Here is a 25,859-nt window from a genome sequence, read left to right on the forward strand (position 1 = left end):
AAAGCAGATATTTAAGTTGCCAAGATGTTTACCAATGGATAGATAGAAGAATATAGGGAACAAGAGAGAAAGAGCGAAAGAAATACAGAGACATAGAGATCAGAAGATCAAAAAAAGAAAAGAAGAAAAGAAACACATCAGTTCCGAAGATGCTCTTCAAAGAGAAATAGAACGAGAGAGAAAGAGTTAGGCTGAATAAAATCACACAGAGAATAAACACGCATAGTGTAGCTACTAGGGTGCTCACCAAGAGAATGACAGAGAGAGAGAGAGAGAGAGAGAGAGAGAGAGAGAGAGAGAGAGAGAGAGGGTGAGAGAGAATGAAAGAGAAGCAGATATAGAAAGATCGAATCAACACAACCCTACATTAATTGACAAAACAGACGTCGTGGCTTAGTGTGGAATTCCCTTTTCTCTTCCCCGCAACCTCTCTCTCACAGAAGAGACTTTGCGAGCCTATCTTTGTTTTATCGTTATTTCCATGGCAAGTGCTCGTCTGAGCTCCGATCTCTGCTCCTCCCTCGCCAATCTTTCACGATAAACATCCGTCTAGCTGAAACCACTGTCAATAATTTTCCCCACTCTTTATCTGTGCCTAAATCAAAACGTAGATTATATGAACAAAGCTTCTTTCTTAGAAGTGCACGCTTGTGGAACTTTCTACCGCTTGCCTGTTTCCCACCTGATTTCAACTTGGATGTCTTCAAGTCCAACATAAACAAATTCCTGATGAACCACCCCCTTAAGTAATGGCACTTTATTAAATCTCCAATACTAACGAATACTACAACACTATCCCATTGATTACTGTACACGCAATAACCCTCATCCCCGAGTGGCTCTTGGGCCTTGATAAGTGGTGACCTCCATGTAAAAAAAAATAGGATCTACCCAAAAGAAAACTTTAAGTACAATAGTCGAATAATTCATTAAAGCTTTGACATTATCATCTCTTCAAATTATCATCAATTCAAATTAGTGAAAACAATATACAAATAAGCACTGATTGAACCCTAATTATGACAATTTTACTTTGTTTTGTATCTTTATAATTAAACTCTAACCTTTTGTTTAAAAAATATTTCTTGATTTATCTTGTATTTATTTAATAATCGACCTAAATGCGTTATTATTGTTTTACTGATCAAACACAAGTAAGTTCTCTAATATAAAAAAAAAAAGATAATGAAATTAGAGTAAATGATCACTTTTTACGGAAATCGATCAAGATAACGCACGAAACCACTTAACATAAGTGCAACATAGTGCGGATGCGCGTTACACGTATATAAATGGATGAGAAGTGACGTCACCGCTGGGAGGAAAAGAGAACTATAAAAATAAAAATAAAAAAAATCTCCTGAGAGATGTGAAGTCCGGAACGAGATAATGTTCGAGATCTCGCTAGAGACTCGGAGAACGTTCTAGATTGTGTGGTTTACGTCCTGGTCGTAATGATGAGGAAATATATGTTTTTGCTATAAAAAGAAAAAAAAAAAAAGAAAAAAAAGCGAGTTGGCGTTATTTCCTATTCTTTATTTTGGTTTCCTTTGCGACTGAAACTGCATACAATGTGTGTTGGTTCGCGGAAAACGGCACATAAGTAGCATACAAAAACGAAAGGTGATTGTCGAAAAGACAGGACATGCCTATTGACTTTAGTTTTGAAAAGACCAAGGTTGTTAGTAGGAGAAAAAAAAAAAAACAATGAGCAGGAGAAACATTTCACATTCTTCCTTTCTGAAATAGGAAGTTGTATTTAAAAGGGGTAGTAAAACGACGCATTGATGGATACAGCAAGACCTGAAACAAAACAGAGCAGAAAATAGATAATTTTGAACAACACTTGCTATAATAGTATTTATAAAAAATTGAGACTAGCAACATCACATCTGTAGGAGAGAGATTGCAGTGATTAATGGAGGTGTACGGTTAATCAAATTACAAATATGTTTTTGCACTTGAAATGGGACAGAGATTCACCAGCCCAAATATGACAACAGTACATTTATATTTGTATTATTTGGATTCCTTGGATTACTCTTCTCAGCTCGAGTGGTATTTTCATAACGTTAGGGTCAATATGACGTCCGGCTTTTTTCAAGTGCATCATATCGAATTCGGGAATCTTTCCGTCTAACTCGGATTTCCGAGTTCGACATAAAAATTCCCGAATCGATAAGATTCACCCAAAGAAGGTCCGAGGTTATATCAACTGAAACTTTGTAAAAATAACTCTGTAGATTGAAAACAGTAGTCTGAAGAAGCCAAAATAATACGCATAATCAATTCTCAAATCAAAAATTCTAAAAAGTAAACACGATGTTTACTAACGATCTCTCGATGTGTCCATTCTGCCCAAGGCAATGACTTTTGGTAACTCAGATTTATTTCTTACGTTAAATGATACCACGAAACATAACTGGGTAGATCTTTTTTTTTCATAGAAACCCTTACAGAATAATAAAATCTGATGAATAAATATATAGTTTTTTATTGCAGATTATATCTATCTATCTATAAAAGTGAAAGTGTGTGTGTGTGTGTGTGTGCGTCTGTCTGTGTACATTTCCCTACACAATAACTCTGTCAATTTTCAGTCTACAGACTCGAAATTTGCACGTCACGTTTTTTCCCGTTCTTTTCCTCCTTCGAGGTACTGGTTCGAGCTTGCCTTCCTACTACCACTTTTTTCTTTGCTTAACACACACTCCCAAACACCCGGGCAACGCCGGGCACCCACGCTAGCATATATATGTATATATATATATATATATATATATATATTAATATATATGCTTCTGATCAACGAACTTGTTAATATTTCTTAATTATTTTTTACCATATTATCCTATACCTTCATTTTCATTTCATATCTAAATGTTACAAAGCCAGTTATATATTTAAAAAAAAAAAAATCCATATTTTCATTTGTATAACCCTGGCTATTCCACTTTTCTGATGAGAAGAATTTAGCGCTGAAATTTCTTTTTCCGTATTTCCCCTTTTACCTTTCCTTGTTCTGATGATATAATAAAGTTTTAGGCAACGTTTATTCCTCATCTTTCTTTTAATATATTTGTTTGCTACTCTTAATAACATTGGCCTTTTATCTTTATAAGTTTTATTTTGTTAAAGATATTTTCTTTGAAAACATAATTACTATACTGGCACAGTAACACCACGCATACAATTTCTGACCACAGTTCCTGAAGATTGTGTAACAAATGCCCATTGCCTTCTCGGGAATGCTGATAACGCTCTGATAATGATAGACTCACCCTAAACTCTCGACCCCAAGTTGAAGAGCCACTGCTAAAAACGACAAGGTACTACAAAGCCGCTGACTGTAATGAGATCAGGGATCTCACCAGAGATGCACTATGGGCCAATATCTTTTCTCTTCCTGCTGAACAGTGCGCAAATGAGACCACTGAATGGTTCAAAGCAGCAATTAAAGCATATGTTCCCACACGTTAGCTCTATAGTAAACTTCACTCTCTCCAATAGTTTACTTGCGCAGCTGCCATTGCTCAAAGGCAGTATGCATAGCGCAGATTTATCCGACATAAATCCAGTACAAATAGACAAAGTATATAAAAGCTAGAAGTAATTGTAAGCAGGAAATAGCATCAGCAAAAAGAGAGTATACTGAAGCCACTAAAAAAAAAGCATTAAAACGCAGAAATTAGGAACTCGTGACTTCTGGAAACTCTATAACAGTGTATTAAATACTGGGCAATAAAAAATTCCCCCACTATCCAATAATCTTCAAGTTGTTTGCACGGCAAGCCAGAAGGCTAATCTGCTTTCCGGTCGGTTTGCCTCCAACTTTACTACGGACCCAACAAAAACATCCCTCCCAGATTTTCCTTCGCGGACAGAAATCACATTAGATGATCTGAAACTCACCACTTCTCAAATACATGATATCATAAAAAACCTAAACACCTCAAAGGCACGAGGACCTGATCTCATCCTTCCTGTACTATTAAAAAAATGCTCCGTCTGTGTTGCTTTTGTTATCTCCAAACTTTTCAATAAATGCCTTAATAAATCAAGCTTTCCTTACTGCTGGAAAACTACTTCTGTGGTACCAGTTTATAACAATTTTGGCGAAGGAACTGACCAGTTAAATTATTGCCCGATTAGCCTCCACGCCTTTTTTGCCAAAATATTTCAGTCTATAATTAATCAAACTCTAGTCCACCACCTCACATCTGTTCAACTTTTGTCCGACCAACAGTGTAGGTTAAGGCAAGACCATTCTACTACAGATATCGTGACTGTAATCTCTGAACGTATATATCATGCATTGGATAAAGTAGGTGCCCTAGATATATCAAAGGCATTTGAAAGGATATAACACGATGGTCTTCTCATGAAAATAAGATCCTATGGTATTACTGGTATAATCAAATCCTTCTTAACTAAGAGAAGAATCAAGGTTGTACTAGGTGGTCATACGTCAAAGCAATATGATATAAATGCGGGTGTACCTCAGGAGTCGATCCTTAGATCTTTATCATTTCAGATATTCATAAATGACTTCCCTGATAAAATTGTCTCTATGATAGATACATTTGCTGTCGACGCGACGCTCTATAACAGACACGAGGGAAATACAAATGAACATGTAGCCAAGCCAATAGCAGAAACATCAGAGGAGGATTTCTAGTCCGTAGTTACTTGTAATTGGCTAATCGAAACATGTTCATGAATGTGTAGCGACATATTAATGCTTATGTAAAACAGATAAAACGTATATCTTGCCCTATTTCGGTATTGAGCACTCTTGCATTGACCTCGTTAAAATTCATTGATTGCTTTATCTTTGGAAAATATCAACCTGGAATATATATATATATATATATATATATATATATATATATATATATATATATATATATATATATATATATATATATTAGTTTTGGAACGATTAATCAGAATCGAAATCGGGAATCGAAAAATTGGAAGATTTGGAAGTATCTGAATCTGCATCGGAATCAGAAAAATTCGATGCCTATTTTCCGATGCCAAAACGATTCTTTTAATTGTCTTTTTTTATTTGATTTTATTTAAAGCAAAATCCTCCATTTATGGTAATAATGATAAAACAATAAATATCTCTTGATTTTAAATTACCCGTAAAGCTAAAATCGATAGATTATACCCCACAAATGTATTTTGACGTTTCGAAAAATTTTTGCACATTTAACATTTGTTTTTACGAAAATCAAGGGAAATAACAATCTTATAGTTAACTAATTAGAGATTTGTAAAGACGTTGACAACAAGGCCCGAGCGATATCAATTCTAATAAAGCTCAAAACATGCTCTCTTGTTGTATTGTCAGCGGGTTCTATATAACATGGAGGGTGTATATTATGTACGTGACGGGTGTATATTATGTACGTGACGGGTGTATATATTATGTATGTGTTGAACTAATTTTTTGTGATTACGTCATTCGCACGCCCACAAACAATCGTATCAGTCGACATCTGTGTCACGTACCAAGGTATTATTATTGTTAACGCGCATTCCTTTTTCTCAAAACATATTTGTTTTATTTATCTATAATTGTTTTTTTTATGGAATCTAGTCAAGTTAAATTCGTAAAACATTATTTACCATATTTGTCCTTGAATTGCATTTTTCTCATTAAAACAAATCTAATTCAATAATAATAATAATAATAATAATAATAATAATAATAATAATAATAATAATAATTTTTTTGCTTAGGTAATTCGGCGACGTCCCGGGAGTGTTAAAATGCAACACTCGGAGACACATCAGGCACCAACAAGAAAGCGCTGGCTAGAGCCAGCATTAGGTGGCGGGGAGAGAAACTAAAGAAAAAACAAAAAAACATGTTATACGAGAGAACATCGTAAAACACATTTGTGTGCGAAAAGACTTTTGCAAGACAATGACATACGCTATTTTGGAAGAACCACGAATAAATTTGCACTTTAAAAACTGCCGAGTTGGAATTTTCTTTCTTTTTTTCTTTCTTTGTTTGTTCCTTTGCGGCGAAGTTTCAAACAACGTGCGGGTTCGAGTTGTTGAAATATATATCGAAAGATATTTGACTGCAACAGAAAGAAACTGAAGGGACGCTATGGATCTAGTTACAGATCGAAAACGATAGTATATTTTTACTGCCTCATGCATCCCAAGATACGGGAGTTGCTTAGTTTGAGTTTATTTTTGGTAAGATGTCAAAGGATATTGTTTGAAAATAGAATTTAATTACTACACTTTTAAGAAATTAAGGAATATGTTTAGTTTCGTTTGATGCTTGTGTAGATTAAATGTCTTTTAAATCAACCCATTTCAGACAAAAACATTATTAAATAATTACGTGTCATGAAAGAGGTAATATAAACTCCAAAAAGCTACGAAAAATTATACAGAAAAAAATAACTACATGTAAAATTAGAATTTATCGAATGATCGAATTTTATCGTATGTTTTAATGTAGAATAGACACCGCCAAAAATGGCCGAAAAATCAAGTTGTTGTTGTTTTTTAAAACGAAATTACATTTATTAAAATCCATTATTTCTGAGTAACTTTTTTTTCCAGAAAGATAAAACCCTGACTTTTATCATATGGAAAGCAGAATAGTGTAAAACTTTTTCTACTATTTTAAATTAAATTTTAAATGTTAAATTTTCCCCAACAGTTAACAATTGACATTTTTTGTCTTGCACAAAAAACGTATATAAATAGTTAAGAAAAAAAGGTTTTTGAAATAATTAATTTATTTATTCGTTGTCTAACTAAGATTTAGGGTGATTTTCTATGAGAATATGCAAAAATATTATAATATAAGTACCTGGATTTCAAATAATTCCACTTAATCATATAGGCAACCAGTTACTTCGCGTCGATTTAGACACTGTTTATGTTTGTACTTGATAAACAGCAAACTATGGAAGACCAAACAGGCTAAAAAAACTTATTTTTCAGTGACGAAAATTTCAATATATTATTAACGCTGAGGCTGGCCAGTACCAGATGGGTGACCATTTGCATGAGTTTGGTTTTTAATGTGTATGTGTGTGGGGGCCAGGCTCCCCAAAATGGGGGGGATTTAAAGCAGAATAAAAACATTATTTCAGCGCGTTTGGTCCACCGAAGTCGAAAGGCGGCAAACGTTTTCAAACGAGATCGAAAAAAATGATGATATTTTTAACACAAAGGGCACAATATTTATCGAATTTTTTTTGTATCGATTCTTCAAAGCATGCCCTGTTTAATAATGGTCATGCATTATATGTCTCGCTAAAAAAAATTGTTAATTTATTTATCAAAAATTTTAAAATAGCTTTTTTCGTATAAATATTAAAATTTTTTTTTCTTTTGCTTAACTTAAATTAATTATTTTACTTAACATATTCACCGAATTTCACACTTCAAAACTCAAAAGCGGGATAATTAAACACAATCGAAGTTCTGATATTCAGACGTCAAAATAAGGTATGCAAACAATTTTTTTTAATCTATAATCCTGTTCCTTACAAGAACACAATATGTTTTGTTCAGTTTCAGATGATTATTTTAAGCATATTTGGAACCCCCTCAAAACAAGGGGGGTTGTAAGCAAAAAAAATATATATAAATATCGTTTATGAAAAATAAGTACACTGTTATAATGCTCATTCTTCTCTTAATAATCGCTGAAAATTTCGTATTAATTGGATAATTACCTGATTTTTGGTAGATTTTTAAAAAGATGGTCCGTCAAAAAGTACTTACCCCCCCCCCCAGTTTTGGCGGTGCCTAATGTAGAAGTATTTAACCTATTTATTATAACAAACAAGATGAACCTTGACTTAAATTAACTTAAAATAAGGGTCCGCCATCTTTAAACACAGTATCTGGGAAAGTAACTTTAAATGATTATTTAATTGAAAATAATTCTACCACATATGATTATTTTTCGTAACCTTTTGAATTTATATTAATTTCGCCATGAGACATAAGTAGTTAATAAAGTTATAACTAGTAATGCGTTGGTTTAAAACATCAGCAATATGAAAAATATACCTTATTTTTACGGGAAAAAGTTAGGTTTCCCTCATAGTATTGACCCCGACAGAAATTTATCAATAGAAAAAATATTTTTATTAAGAATAAATCGTACAGATTGATGTAGAAAGCACATGGATTTGCACAACTTCGCGCTATTTACTAATATATATGCGGATAATAAGAACTAATACGACACTAACTATCTGTCTGTTGGAACAGGTGCTCCTCTAAAATATTTAGAGATTGTACGTGGAAATAACTTCTTTTAAAAAACGTTATTCTACTGTAATACTATGAATTATATAGACGAACATTCCACGTACATCTTTAGAATAGGTACCTTCTGTATGTTTCTATATGTTTTTTGTAAAGGAATTTAAAATTGTTGCAGACTCTTGAAAATTCAGTATGTTATTGCTATACATTTTTTGGGATGACTGACGAATTTTTATGATTTCAATTTCAAATGAACAGGTACAGCAGGAATTGGAATACACCCAACTAAATCCTGATTGTCACAGCTGGTGAATTTCAAAAATGCAATCTGGTCGTGAAGACACTTTAGAAGAACAATATGCAATAAAATTCTGTTTTAAACTTAAAAAAAAAATGCCACAGAAACGCGTAAGACTGCTTTTGGGCTATCTTGCATGATTCTAACACCATTTTTTTAGGTGCATAAGAGATTCAAGGAAGACGGAGAGTCTGTTAGTGTTTATAAGAGGTGTTGCAGGATTAAGAAAATCGAACACCAGAGTTGATTAGCCAAATGAAGAATTTGATAGATAAGGACTGTCACGTGATTATGGAGACAAAAGTGCACAGTTTCATGTCAGTGTGGGGACTGTACACACAATTATTTGAAGAGGTGGAAGATTTCCGCGAAGTTTGTTCCAATACACCAGTCCACAACTCCATCCTTGTCACAGACTATTTGACCAAAATAGGGATCAAAACAGCTCCTCACTCTCCCTATCGTCGATACTTTGCTCCCTGCAACTTTTTGCTATTCCCTAAGCTCAAAGAAAATCTTAGAGACTGTCGTTATGAGACAATTGAGGAGATGAAAGATGCTCTGACGAGGGTTACTGACACGCTTACACAAGAGGAGCTCAGTAGGGACTTCCAGAAGTTGTTAGAACGGTACAAGTGCATTGCAGACGGAGGGAATTACTTTGAAGGCGACTAGAATTTCATGTATTTACTATGAATCGGCCCATGAGAAAAAGTCTGAAAATGTATTGATGGTACTTCGTATTGATGTAACATGTTGGATTAAAAAATGTCATCGAAGACAATCTATGTTCATTCTTATTCTTATTAATATACAACTCTACTATTATATAAAGAAACTTTGTGCGCGTGTATTTGAGTTCATTCTCTGTAGTCACTGCAATGGCTGCGCCGATTTTTATGAGATATCTTAGATAGGTGTTGTATCGAAATGTCTTCCTTAAATATCGATAATCGATAATCGAAAAAAATTCTGACGAAAGAAGGAACAGGCAATTTTCACCAAAGTTAACACCTTATATAGCCTAACATCACAAGAACAGAGCAGGCAATTAATCGCTGATTTCATCGAAATCAATGACAATAAAATATGGGAGTGTCAAACATTCTGTTGATCATCATCCAATTCCGGACAACATCAGGTTTCCTTGCTAGTATATATATATATATATATATATATATATATATATAGCCTTTGAGATTAGGAAAAAAATTCACTCGACCGTCGATCGAGTGCGAGGGAAATTTAATCGCCCCAAAATATTTTTACTCGTCCGACTTTATGTCTTTGTTTCAGTCAATAATAGTAAATATTTTTACAACAATTCAAGAAATTGCCGTGTGTATAATCTAACAAGAAAATATTTATTTAACTCTTGTAAATCAACTATTTTATTACTACAAACATTTCAGTAAATATTCAACAAAACGTTAAAATACAACAACAGTTTCTTTATATAGCATCATTCATATTATTGTTCCATAGAAATAAGAATCATTTCTTCGGATGCTTGACGGAACGATGCATTTTTTTCCTCTTTCAAACGTTCGTCTTTACTTTTGTAAGCATGAAGTGTATGTAGTTGTAGCGTCGAATAATTTTTTTCCAAAATGAATTTCAAAATCAGAGAGCTAAATAAAGGCGACATTCTGACTATGCGCCGAATGTGAAAATTTAACCTCTTGTTGACCTTTAGCGTGGCCACTCTTTTTTTCAATACGATATCCAAACGGTCTCACAGCTAGAGATGAAAGAATTCACAAATGATGAGACATAAGTATTCTAAGTCATCGCATATTTGAAGGTCGGAAAATAAATGAGTTTTTCACGTTTCTTTATTTAAAGAAATTTTATTGACTGGAGGGCGAGTGATTTACGACTTTTAGTCGCCCCAAGAAATTTTCAATCTACTGTGGCGACCGGTCGTATAAAGTGTCAAAGACTGTATATATATATATATATATATATATATATATATATATATATATATATATATATATATATATATATGAGTAACACATAAAAAAATCACGTACAACGGAAATAAACACCAGAAAAAAAAGAACTACGAACGTATAAAAATGAAACAGTAAAAATGACAGAACATAGCATAATCTCCTAAGCATGCTTAAAAATGTAGATAATATCTGATCGAAATTACCACATTTAGAGAAAATGCAATGGAAATGTGGAGCTGAAGAACATCACTTGACAGATAATAATATACGGAGAAATGTTCTCGAGAGCTTTATTGTCTGTTTTCATTTCGATAATAGCAATGATTCCAATTACCAGCGATGTGCAGTAGTGAGTATCAATTTACAAACACAAAGAAAAATATGACCTCACGTTGATGCAATATTTCAAACCGTTTGTCTAAAATCTGTAGTGGAATGGAGACAAAAATGGATGGTCACATTCAATGCTGCCAGAACTAAGATTGGTTCCTTCACTAATTACAAGAAACATTCTCTATCACCAATAACAATGGCCAAGAACACGTTACCTGAAAGTACTTCCCTTAAACCCGTCAGCCCAACGTTTACAGGGAACATAAACTGGAATAGATACATTGAGAGCATTGCCAATGCTGCTGGAAAGAATGTGGGCTCTCTCTACCGTGCTAGAAAACTACTTACGCCTGAAAGTATCCTGTACTTCTATAAGGTCACCATTCGTCCACGTATGGAGTACTGTTGTCACATTTGGGCTGGTGCATCTTCTGCTTGTCTCTCACTCCTGGACAGGGTTCAAAAGAAAGTCGCCAACCTGATAGGTCCTGAACTGTCATCTAGGCTTCAGCCTCTGTCCCACCGACGAAATGTTGCATCCCTCTGCCTGTTCTACAAGTACTTTAATGGTGAATGCTTTGACAAACTACAAGCACTTGACGTGACTACCCTCGACAAATCCGACAAGCAACTAAGTCCCATCCCTTCACAGTAGAGATCCCTAGGTGTAAGAAAGCCTTTTACTCCAATGTTTCTTCCTCAGAACTGTTAGACTTTGGAACTCCCTTCCTAGATTCTGCTTTCCCAACTGTACTGACATGTAGAAGTTCAAGTGTAATGTGAACAAATATCTTGCTACTTATCTCCCTTTATCATGCCCCTGCAACTCATGCCCCCGATAGTAGCCCCATACTTCAAAGTGGCACTGTGCCTTGTTTGGGGTGAAAATTTAAAAAGGAAAGAAAAAGGAGCTAGAAAAACTATTATACTCAACTATTACGGTTCTAAATATTTTAGATGAGGATTCATTAATCGTATTATTTGGATTCTTCAGACTACTGGTCTCATCTTGAGCGTTATTTTCGCAATGTTACGGTCGACGTCATTTTCGACGTTTATCAAGTGTATCTTGTCGAACTCTGAAATCTTTCTGTCGAACTTTACAATTTTCCCGGAATTTGGAACGGAACCCATTTCTCAACTCACAATAATAGCTTGCCCTCGTTCCATGATTGTCGACAATGATTGGGTAGAAGTTCTCAGTAATTCGCGAGGACCCATCACACAATCGGTAGACTAACTATTAAAATTCAATTGTAAAAGTTATATTCTTCTAGAGGTTAAAAGTTCAATCCTCAGTGCGGGTGCCACCTTACAATACAAAGATGAAACAAAGACGTTCATTGACCGACCAATCATAAGAGTGCAAAAAAACCCATACACTCAAGGCTAAGCATAGATAAATTGGACATACAAAACATTGGAATAACTTTTAAATCTTTCATATACTGGTTGATGTATATTGACAGCACTGCTTTCTTGGTCGTCAGCATAATCGTAAAACTAAAGAATTCTTTGGAGTATGGTTGACTATACTTCATGCTTAATAAAAAATGGGTTAAAGAAAAAAAAAAGAAAATATAAATACACAGAAGCAAAGAGAAATTGTCACTAACGCACACGAATGAAAAATGTTGAAAAATTCAAAACAAGTAAAGCTTCACAAAATGTCAATGAAAAATCAAATGACTTAAAGCTAAACATGGGGACGACTAACGTTTTTCGACAAAAATACAACAAATTGATCAAATATTATATTAAAAAAATGATCGAAAGAATGAATGTTTCGAAAAAAGTCCATAAAATTATATGAAAAAAATTAACAGAGAAGATTAAGTTTAAAAAAAAATAAATAAAAGAAAATAAAAAAATAACATTTTATTAAAAAAAATGAGCAAAAGAATTTATGTTAAAAAAAGAGAGTGAATAATAAGGAATAATTGAGGGAAGAGAAAAAAATTTAACAAAAATAACCCTAAGACGATATTATGACATTTGCTAGTCAGAACAAAGGTCACAAAAATAACCCTAAGACGATATTATGACATTTGCTAGTCAGAACAAAGGTCACAAAAATAACCCCAAGACGATATTATGACCTTTGCTAGTCAGAACAAAGGTCACAAAATAACCCTAAGACGATATTATGACATTTGCTAGTCAGAACAAAGGTCACAAAAATAACCCTAAGACGATATTATGACATTTGCTAGTCAGAACAAAGGTCACAAAAAGGGAGGACGAAATGGGACACAATGGTGTAGCCCCGTTTTTAGGGAGCGGGGGCTATGACTATAGTTCAGGCTTAATTAAAAATGGGTTAAAGCCTACATTTTTAATGATAAAACAAAAACATTGCAACACGAATTGTAATTTACTACCGCATCGCAAAACGGATGTTTAAATATAGTTAAGTTGGGGCACAATGGCATAGCCCCTTTTGAGTGAGCTAGGGGCTTCTACATTAATAATCCTTGTGCCTAACTTGGCCTGCACTTATGCGGAAGCAAACACACACACAGTTTAGTGCAGACCCATTTTTTAAAGGGTGAAACTGTCGGCACACGAAGATTGGTAGGTGCTTATGATTCCAGTGCACCATAAAAGTTCACATTATAATTTGAAAAACAAAACATTGCAGATAACGCATATTTCTCACTCTCGTTCTCTCTTTCTTTCTTTCTTTCTTTCTCTATTTATCTCTTTCACTCCCTTTCTCTCTGTTTCGATGAAGAAAGAGAGAATTGAAATATGATTGTATTGTAAGAACAGTTGAAGCTTGCACCCCGTACGTGCGGGATATAGTAGATGGTGTGCACGTAATGGGTCGACTAAATATGCTTCCTGCCTGTTAACTATAAAATAAATTATATATGTTTTATAAAAAATGCATTTGTTCGCTATTTTTGTACAAGTGTTCGATTTAAGCCTGCAGTTCCTCTCATTAATGCGACGACGGAAAACTGCCTGTAACGACGCAATCAACACACAACAAGCGACCCATGCCAGACAGTTATAGCTGACGGCATATCGACCCGTTTTTGTTGATGTTTCCAACATATGCATATCGTTAGATATCGTTGGATATCGTTTATTACCCAGGGAGCTGGTTGCGTTCCCAGAACGTTCCTCAACCAAGTACCCCTCCTGGGGAAGCGATAGTACCATAAAGTACCATAAAATTATTACCTGATGGGTTAAAGTCGCAAATTTGAGAAAGGTTAATAATACTCAGTGTTTTTAGCATGACATGCAATCTAAAAGTTTAGTTTATTATTTTAAATATGTTCCACTGGAATTCATCCGTGTTAGCACCATAGTCAGAATCAGAAATAATAAAAGCGGAAATTTTGGAGTTATAGGTATCAGAAAAACAGCGCGGCACTATATCTCAGTGTCACGGTTGCTAACACTCTACAGCATGGCCGAATGGTGATTTTGCCATAAACGTAGAGATACAAAGAAATGCATTCCCAGAATTCCCTTTCTAGATAAATCTCTTTCTGTCCGGACCGTCATGAGGTGAGCACGCATATTTCTGTTTCTCCATAAATGGGCGGGGGGGGCACCCCCTCCCTTAACACTAGTTAGGGTAGGTTAGTTAGTTTTGAAAAACCTGTTGCATAGGTTTAAGTGTAAAAATTAATTGTAATTTGTATATTGTAATATATTTTTGTAAAATAAATAGTTAACATTATACAATATATATTACAATTGTGTCGCGTGTCGTTTTTTTGTGTCTGTCATAAATGCCTTCATTGAAGAAGCGGCCCTGAGGAAAAGGAAGATTCCAACCCGAATACCACCAAAGGTCAAGACGTTTACTGGGAGAAGAAGGAGCCACACAACCACATCTAACATCTAAGGTGTGCTTTTCCTCTTGATACTCAGGCCCTAATGACTGGCCCATCGCCACGTCATCATGAAACCGTGTCTAAGACGATTAGTGTAACAGACGAAGTCAGTCACATGCCAGTGATCGGCTGATTGTGTTATAACGAAATCAGAAAAATGTTTTCTGATGCTAAAAACGATTCTTTTAATTGTTTTCTAACTTAATTTTCCATTGCTGATACTAATAAGAAAATGTTGAATATTAAATGATTTCAAACTATCGATTACTAATGTAATAAATATTTGTTAAATATTAATTGATTTAAAAATATCGATTACTAATGTAATTCAAATTTGTTAAAAATTGATTGATTTTAAACTATTGATTACTAATGCAATAAAATATATTAAATACTGATTAGTTTTAAAACTAATGATTACTATAGTAATAAAATCATTTAAATATTGATTGGTTTTAAAATATCAGTCACTAATGTAATATACATATGTTAAATTAAATTAATATGATAAAAAAAATAATAAATAAAGATTGATTTTAAAGTATTGATTACTAACATAATGAAAATTATTGAATACAGATTGATTTAAAAATAATGATTAATTAAATTATTTAAATGTGGATTGATTTTAAAGTATTGATTAGTAATGTAATATAAATTTATAAAATATTTGTTTATTTTAAAACATTGATTTCTAATGTAATAATTTTTCTTTTATATTGATAGATTTTAAACTATTGATTACTATATAAAAATTTATTAAATACTGATGGATGTTAAAATTTCGATTACTAATGTAACAAAATGTTGTTAATATTGATTGATTTAAAATTATTGATTATTAATGTAATAAAAATTTGTTAAGTATTGATTGCTTTTTAAATATCGATTACTAATGTAATAAAAATTTGTTGAATGTTAATTGATTTTAAACTATTGATTAGTAATGTAATAAAAAATTGTTAAAATATTGATTTTAAACTATTGATTAGTAAAATAATAAGAAACTCTTCGATATTGAGTGATAGAAAAAAAACAATATCGATAGGTTACCCTTAACATTACGAGTTTATTTTTTATATTTGCGAAAATATATGAGTATATTACATTTTACAATTATTCCAACATTTTTTTAAATATGTATATAACTAAATATTAAGAGAAATCGAATCGATAATTGCATCGGAATCGAGAATCTAGAACAGAAATGTAATTAATTACAAATGTAAGATATGCCATCTTATATTGAGAATGAATCTCGTTTCTGCTTTGGCTTCATGGGTAGAAAAGTACCACTACAAATTCTTGACAATCAGCCCGACGAGTGTGGGGTCAGGAACTGCTTCAATACCTGTCGGATTGAGTTACGCCGCCCGGGTCTTACCTAGGATGGCCACACTCCACGTCTTTGCGACTCGACTTTCGAATGGGGTAAGTTTATCGCTTGCTGCCCGAGCCGGCCCGACCGGAGAATGCCGCGGGGAATGCCCAGGCAATTTTTGCTAGGCAAGAGTGACCCTCCTTTAGGGACAGTTGCTTGACATTCCAACTTTCTCGATGTTGTGTCACATTTTGTTAAGGTGGGCAGCAAGTAAGAAAGAAGCTTTGTTCATGGAATCTACGTTTTGATTTAGGTACAGATAAAGAGTGGGGAAAATTAATGACAGTTGTTTCAGCTAGACGGGTGTTCATCGTTAAAGATTGGCGAGGGGGGACCATAGATTGGAGCTCGGACGAACACTTGCCATGGAAATGACAATAAAACAGAGACAGGCTCGCAACGTCTTTTCTGTGGGAGAGAGGTTGCAGGGAAGAGAAAAGGGCATCCCCCACTACCCACAAAGTCTATTTTGTACTCTGTCAAGGCTGAATAGGCTGTTTTAACAGCTCCAGCCCAGATGTGGCAGCAGTACTCCATCCTTGGACGTACTTGGCTTTTATACAGATAGAGAATTGCATCAGTAGTGAGATATCTTCTGGAGCGGTAGAAGGATCCCACCATTTTCCCAGCGACCTGAGCAACAGATTTGATGTATGTGTTTCATTTTAGATCAGGGGTAAAGGTCAAATCCAGAAGCTTGTCAAAACATTGAGCCTCCTCAAGACGAGAGCCATCCATTTCAATTGATGCCAGATGCGTATCAAAGCGTGATGATTTAAAGATAGGAGCTTGGTTTTAGATGCACTAAAAGTAACCAGCCACCTCTTCCCCCACTGTACCACGCACTCAAAATCAGAGCAGAGAGAATCAGAGAGAACTTTGTCATTTACGGCCTTAGATGTGTTGCCATAGATGCTCGTGTCATCAGCATAGATGTCAACGAATGATTTAAGTATGTGTTTAGGGAGGTCATTGATGTAGATCAGGAAGAGAGTTGGGCCCAGGACGGACCCCTGAGGGACTTCAACATTAATACCGAAGGCCTCTGATTCAACCATTACTCTTATGAGCCCATCAGAGAGAAATGATTTAATAATTGAGAAAACATTTCCAGTTATACAGTATCTGGAAATCTTGTGAAGTAGACCCTTATGCCATACCTTATCGAAGGCCTTTGATATGTCAAGAGTAATTGCCCTAGAAAGCAAGCCTTTGTTGAGAGATTCACTAATCCTATGAGATATAACCGTTATCACATCTGCTGTAGATCTAGCGGAACGGAAATGGACTAACTATATCATCAGTGTCGTCAGATCCTTCACTGTCAGCCGCAGTTGCCTTTGCGGTGAAGTTTTCTTCCATGTCTTGACAAAGAGTTTTTTTTTATTCATCAAGAAAATCACGGACATAAGGGAAATGTGCAGTAAATGGATAGGTGAGCAGAGCCTCCACATCAACCACTTTGCATTTTTTCAGCATATACTTTCATAAACATTGAATTTAAACTGCATTATCAAATAATTCTTTACCTTGTATTCCCTATATATAGTACTTATTACTGTATCATTTTCGAATGCACCCGCATTAAAACCACATACTGAATAGACGCATCTCTAATTTTAGATACGTACAATGTATTCTATGTGATGCTCTGGCAGTTGGTTGTTATGCTTAAGTTTAAAATAATATTTCCGTTGTTTTGTCACGCTTATGATTTTTAAGAATATGTTTCATATTCTGTGGAATTCAAGTTTACAAAATCTTTGCTTAGTCTGTCACGCTCAAAGTTATAATAGAATTATTAGCGTTTTGGCACACATAAAAAGAACCTTCCGTTGGTCCGCCACACTTTACTCGAAAATAACTTTATTGTTGTTCTGTCACGCTTAAGTTAAAAATAAAATGATCTTTGTTCTGACACACGTAATAATTTCCATTGGTCTGACACACTTTTGTTGAACATAGAATTATTGTTGTTCTGCAACACATAAAATTGAAGTTTCGTTGCTCTGTGACAATTTCGATTTAATTTATTATATGTGTGTGTGGGTGTGTGGGTGTGTGGGTATGTCTGTGTGTGTGTGTGAGTGAGTGTGTGTGTGAGTGAGTGTGTGTGAGTGAGTGTGTGTGTGAGTATATGAGTGTGTGTGTCTGTGAGCGTGTGTGTGGAAGTGTGTGGATGTGTGTGAGTGAGTGTTTGTGTGTGCGTGAGTGTGTGTGTGAGTGAGTGTGTGTGAGTGAGTGCATGTGTGTGTGAGTGAGTGTGTGTGTGTGAGTGTGTGAGTGAGTGAGTGTGTGTGGGTGAGTGAGTATGTGTGTGCGTGAGTGAGTGTGTGTGTGAGTGGTTGTGTGTGTGTGTGTGAGTATATGAGTCTGTGTGTCTGTGAGTGTGTGTGTGGAAGTGTGTGGGTGTGTGTGAGTGAGTGTGTGTGTGCGTGCGTGAATGTGTGTGAGTGAGTGTGTGTGTGTGAGTGTATGTGTGTGCGTGAGTGTGTGTGTGAGTGAGTGTGTGTGAGTGAGTGCATGTGTGTGTGAGTGAGTGTGTGTGTGAGTGAGTGTGTGTGTCTGTGAGCGTGTGTGTGGAAGTGTGTGGATGTGTGTGTGTGAGTGTGTGAGTGAGTGAGTGTGTGTGAGTGAGTATGTGTGTGTGTGTGAGTGTGTGTGAGTGTGTGAGTGAGTGTGTGTGTATGTGAGTGTGTGTGTGTGAGTGTGTGAGTGTGTGAGTGCGTGAGTGTGTGTGTCTGTGAGTGTGTGTCATCTACTACTACTACTACTACTACTATTACTACTACTACTAGTATCTATCTTTCATTTAGTACTGATTTTTTCTTCTTTTTCGTTTTCCTTATTTCCGTTGCTTTGTGACGTTTCCGATTTGATTCATTATATATATATATTTGATTCATTATATATATATATATATATATATATATATATATATATATATATATATATATATATATATATATATATATATATAAGCGAGATAAGACATTGATAGAATTCAGATGAAAAATCCTGATAGATATTACTTTAAGTAATACTTTCAAGGAGAACCACGAAACCTATCTCAGCATTGTTTTCAGTCATTCTGAACCTCCACTTGCCACTGGTATTTAACAATGCTTACTTAGGAGAAGTGTGGCTGTGATTGCGCAACTCTTGCCAGAAAAATTCCCCGCGCAAGCCCCTTACAGTGGGTATCCATAGTCTGTCAAGAATGAAGGGAACTACATACCAAGTATGATTGAAATAAAATTTTCATTGTTCGGTTATGCTTAAGTTTGAAGTTGGATTTCCTTTGGGCATACTTAAGTTTGGATAAGCTTTTCATCGCTAACTCTCAAATTGAATAGACGTATCTTAAAATGATCTCTTCTTGGTTTTCTGCTTCGGTGATGGTGGCATCCTTGTAATCGGCGAGCTGCTGCTGATAATGCTGGAATACTTTTATTGCATCGACTGTCAGCCATTTTTATTTTGTTTTGAAAACTTGACTTCCATTTTAGATTTTTTTGTCCTTTAGCTAGGAAGTTAGCTTGTTGTTGTTAGGTTATAGGATGGCATGAGACACGCATGACTAATTTGATTTGCCCGCCCAATGATTGATTATCGAATTTACGAGTGAATATGTACTCTGACAGTATATCTATCTATGTCTTTCTCTATATAAGGTTTAGTATTAAGATGTAGTTAACTCATGTTATGTAACTTAATTAAGAAATGAGCATTTCATTCTTCCGCCATATGTACTACGTATGTCTGAAAAGTAACGGGACTTTATTCTGTTTCAGCTATGTGCAATATCTAATATCATGAACGCTCCCGTCGATTTCAACAAATGTGATTCTTTAAACTTCGTCTATTCAACCTTGTGTGTGAGTCGCAGGTGAAATTTCAGTCCAGCTAATGATCTCCACAATTTGTGCGTGGATTGTTTGGAATGTATGGATGGAACGGCTTACGATACTTTATTTCTTTCTCTAATATGCGCGAGCTGTCGTCTAGGCGGTCGAGTTTTAAACTTGGCTTGAGATAATTACTAGTCTAGCCGTATTGATGTGCCGTGATACAACGAAACAGTACTATATGTGGATGACTATACATATATATATATTTATATATATTATATTTTGTTTGTTTTTCCTTTTGAATCTGATTTATAATTTACAATTATTAATATTTTTACTCAATATTAAAATAACTAGGATGAATATACCTATTGAGCTTATTATATATCTACAGTACAATGGGTACTGTTTTTTTTTTAAATGTATTAATGTATTTATTAATACATTAAAATAATCTCTGCTCTTTAGCCTCTAGGTGTCATTCCCCCTCTCGATCTCTAGAGAGAGAGAGAGAGAGAGAGAGAGAGAGAGAGAGAGAGAGAAAGAGAGAGAGAGAGAAGCTGATCGTGAAGATCAAATACTTAAGCTGTGAATGATTGTCAATACGCTGTCGGCTCATTTCCACTTACCACCTCCAGTTTTACCACCGCTAGTTTATTATTTTATTTGCTTTTCCACTTCTATCAATGAAGGTATATGTTTCATTCGATAATGTGTCAAGTGATTATTCCGCGTTGCTTGGTGTCTTCGTAACCCCTTTTAGCCTGCTCGTCAGCTGCATCGTTTCCAGCAATTTTGCAATGATGGGGATATCAGGTGAAAGTAACTCGACACCCGCATTGACTGAGCGAATATTGGCCCTTGAAGATGGATCCTTTACCATTGCTTTTCGATGGGTGCAAAGGTCACCGTTTTATAGCGCAAGAGGAACTGGGTGACTGTTGCCTCTGATTTCTTTGCGAAACGCGACAAAATATTGCGTAGAGTTTACAAATTTCATACCTGATGATTTTTTGCATAAAGTATTACCAGGTTGACAACACATTTTTTGTACCTTTTAACTTGAATCTAGATAAACACACATCGGCTCAAACAAAAAGTTATTAATTTAAATAAGCTCCATCAGAATCAATACACGTTTGCTAACGCAAAACAAATGTATTTATGCCAGTAACATAAAAAAAAAATATTGCTTTCTGGTGGCGATGAGCTCGCTGAAGATGTGTTTGATATCGTATGGGTCTTTGAAGCATTTTACACGCAGAAAATTGTCGAGATGATTGAAAACTTGATAGTCGGTAAGTGAGAGGCCTGAAAAATATGGCGGATGAGGTAGAGTTTCGTAGCCAAGATTGTTCAAATTCTGCAGAGGCGGTTAAGCAACGTGCGGTCGAGCATTGTCGTAGAGGTGAATTATGCCTTTTCTATTAACTAATGCTGGGTGTTGTTGTAAAAGTTTCTGATGCACTTCATTCATTTCATTCATTTTTCGCCGTAATGGTTGTGTCTGCATTCCAAAAACTGTAATAGATGAGACTGGTCGCAGACTACTAAACAATCAGCATGATTTCGTGCAATTCTGGCTTCGGAAAGTGTTGTGGAGCTTCGTCAGCGTCTAACCACTGAGCTGATTGTTGTAAAGGACCTACTTTTACGTGCAAGTCAAAACCCGACCGAGAAACGGGTCGTCTCTGTTGGGGAACAGCAAGGAATTTTACCTTTCATAACGTCCATTTTGTTAGGCACCCATTTATAAGGTTTTATTGTCTTTCCAATCTCTCTAAAGTGGTTGGAAATCGTCGTATACGTTATATCTAATTCAGAAGCAAGTCCGCGAACTTATGCGGGGATCGGCTTCGTGCGTGGATTAGCTTGTGCGTGGATTGTATCCGACAAAGGCTCTTAATTACTCTTTATCAACATCTAATGGTTGATCATTACGCTCATCATTTTTAAGACTCTCGTCGCCGCCACTAAACTTCTTAAGCCACTATTGAGCTGTGCGTTCAGTAGTGGTTACTTTACCAAAAGCTTCGCTGATATCGTGAATTGTTTTAGCAGCTTTTCAGTCTAGCTTTAATTGAAATAAGAAAGTTGTGCGAATTTGCTTTTTTCCATCTTGTATTTAACTTTCTATAAAAGAAGAAATAATTGTTTTAAAAACGATTGTAATTTAAACGATTAGATGGAACGAAAAACGCCATTCAAAATAATACTTAATGTAAAAGTGTTATAACGAAAACTTATTTGTAAATACTTCAATTGAACTCCAAATTAATAATTCATCAAGAACGTTCGTCTACACCTAATAAATACGGGTGTATCAACACTTTCCACATAGGAATGTATGTACAGTCATAATTATGCACAATATACTGCTTCTATGCTCTAACAAAAACATGGCAAAAAAAAGAAAGAAAGAAAGATATACTGATGACGACGTGTATCTTCGAAATATATTTATAAATTTCAATATAAATTTCAAACAAAATAAATATCTGTTTATTTTGTAATAATGCGTTGTTTTGGCTTCAAACCTATCCAATATGTATTTATTTTATTATATATATATATGTACACACACACACACACACACACACACACACACACACATATATACATATATATATATATACGCTGTGTTGTAATAGTGATGTGTGTACAGGCTCCAATGCGTATTTTACAAATATTGTATAAAGATACAATGTTGTCATTTTCCGTATCCCGTATAAATTTATCAATGCGTGTGTTGTCGTGACGTATAATAACACACACTAAACATATTTTAATTAAGAGTACGAATGAATTTACGCGAAACAGTTCTTTAATATGTTAGTCTTTATCGCTTCGGTAAACTGACTACTGTATGAAGCCTTAATACGTGATCGCTAATAACAATAAACTCATAGCACATCAGCAACAAAGTACTCACCCTAGTAAACATAAAGGAGATATACCTTGCGTTGTATACTGGTTCCTTTGTTTCGCCATCGGTTTGAACTCGATCTGAAGCTTTGTAATAATGATACTTCCAACTTCCAATGTACCATGCAGATAAACCAAGACAGCTGTTGTCATATTTCAAATGTAACTTTATTTTCAGGAGTCATGTCGTTCGAAGTCGCACTACCAATTTTTTTTTTTTACTAGTAACGTTAAATTTGAACTCAACTCCAAAATCCAACTGTTCTCTTCTCTCTGCACTTTCCACACTGACACCCAAAATAAAGAAGACGGCTCTTTTATAGAGAGACCCAACCACATCTCATTTGCATATCCCTCCCCCTTCTCCTCACATCACATGATCATCAGTCCATAAATACCAGGGGGCGGCCATTTTTATTTTCTCTTTTTTTTTCTTTCCTAACACGAGCCGCACGATGCATGAGGTAAGGTTCTTTACTTTTAACCACAACTAGTATTACTCGTCGTCTGTAATGTCGTTTTTGCCTGGGTAGGATGTAAATTTACCAATCCCCTCTTCTTGATCCGTATGTTAAACTAAAATAATCAAACTATTAGTTTCCAGAACCTGGTTGCGTCATGTTTTTCATTGCGATCAACTTATTGTTTATAGGTATACCCTGTTTTTGTCATCATGAATTTCTAACACAGACTGACCGCCACTTGTTCACAATTTCACTCCCTCCAGTTTAGTTTATTGTTTATTTTATTTTTCACTTGTTCTAAATATTTAAATTGTTTTTATTTAACTGTTTAATATTTGTTTTAATTTGTTCCAATTACTATTGTTACTGCTACTTTCTTATCTGATAACTATTTACTTTGTATCCATCTTACCCATATGCAAATTGCTAAACTAGCTAACGTACTCAGTTCTTATTGTAACTAATAGTGTGGCCTTAATCTGTTACGTTTATTCTCACTGTTAGTCTCATTATTAATCTGCAGCAGTAAATGTTTTTTTCTTTAATAGAAAATCCTTCCAAACAACACATGAAGTCGTTTAGTGTTGGTAGTTAATATTCCGCTTATATTACTCTTAAAATGGACTAAACGTTGTATTTAGAGACTCGCAAAATAAATAAAACTTTAAAACGAAAAATTTCTTGAAAATTATCAATGAAAATATAGATTTAAACTGAAATCATTTTTTTTATACTGTAATAATTGTAAGAGTTGTCTTTCCTGCACTGTTTGAAGGATTATCTCCTTTGCTTTATCTTTTCATGACGTATCCTTTTTCATTTACACAAGCGGTTGGAGTAACTTAGAGTTACTTCCCTTTTATCTTTTTCGAAATGCGTGTTTACGTGTTTTTCTTTGTCTTTGTGTCGAATTGTAAATGAAGACAGACCTTCTCTCCTGCCTGTGTGTAAAATGAAACACATGGTTACGTATTAAGCTTTTCTTTTTGTTGATGTCAGTGACTTTCACAGTGTGGATTGTACTTAAAACAAACAAGGTCTGTTTTATTTGATTCCAATTATTAACTATAATTATCCATCACATTTTAGATAAAAGAAAAACTTATTGATTTCGTTTGGTTTCACACGAAAGTCGCCGACACGTATTTACAACACGACATAATACGCTTTCTTTTTTAATTTTCCTGTCGGATAGCCGTCCTTTGTTTTCAGCTACAATTAACTATTTTTCTAGGATCCACAGGTCGGCCGACTCGCTTTTGAAGAGTTAAAAGGAGGAAACTCGCGCGCTTGTCAAGTGTACCTTCTAAATCGCAACGCGTCTTTTTATTCCACTCTGTAGTAGTCAGCCAAAAGTTACATGTTACAGCTGGTCGTTTCGATTACGCCTAGGGAAAATGCTGACGTGACAAAAAATAAAATAGCTACACTTCCCTTTCATTTTTCTTATCTCCTCTCTATTTTCTTTCGATCTTGATGCATATATATGTATTTCATTCCATAACGTTACGCTAACGTTTCGGCTTAAATGCTGACGCAACATTAAATCGCCACGCGAGTAGTCAGTAGCCGTGCCGTACGTGTCCTGGCTTAGTCATTTAAATGACGGAGCCAGCGATTACGTTACACTAACAGAAACGAAAGATGATTATCGCAAAGGCATGAATGCTTATTGACCTTAATCTAGAAAAGACCAAATCTGTAGGTAGAAGGAACGCAGTGAACAGGAAAGGGTTCCACGACCTTACAGTTTTTTGAAAAGAAGCTATTAGAATCTGTATTATAATGCGGTGTTAAGACAGTGCATTGATGAAGATGAATAGACCAACGAGTCAAAGGAAGCAGGAAATAGATCAGACAATTCTGAAGAATGCCCACCTTTAACATCTAGAATAGCAAGAATAACTGTTTGTATGCGAAGTTGGGGAAAGTTTCTAACAAAATTACGAAGTAAAGTATAGTATCGGTTCTAAGTACTCCAGCGACCTCATTATTTTAAGTTTTTTTTTTTTTTTAACCCTTTGGCAATCATGAAAATGTAGTATCTGTTCTCAGCATTCCACCAAAATTCTATTGATTTGCGGTTCCACCCCTGACCGGTACTTTTCCTGTCACACTCAGAGACAGAGGCAACTAGAGTACAATTCTTGATGAGGACTCTTCATATATTTGCATCACAGCCCTGTACACCTGGTTGCGGCCCTATATTGCTTGGTATTAAAGTTGTCTGAAATAGGTAGCTATACTAAAGTCACAAACTATATATCTCTAACATTGCAACATTGCTACTACTTCGATTACAATGAGAAAGCGTCCGATGTTATTTTTTTTAGATTTTCTCTAGAGCTGTCACAATGTTTATATCATCAACTTGCAAAGAAACCCAATGTTGCCCGGGGTTGAATTATAATCAACGAATGTTTCACACTTCCGTATTTTATTGTTATCAAAATCGGTGACATCGCCAATTTTCCAATCAAATCGATTGCTTGTCTGTTAGGGACCATCGCGGTGAACCGAGAGGGAGGCC

The sequence above is a fragment of the Euprymna scolopes genome, chromosome 27 (genome assembly GCF_053919585.1).
Source record: "Euprymna scolopes isolate OS-2025 chromosome 27, ASM5391958v1, whole genome shotgun sequence".
Taxonomy (NCBI): domain Eukaryota; kingdom Metazoa; phylum Mollusca; class Cephalopoda; order Sepiida; family Sepiolidae; genus Euprymna; species Euprymna scolopes.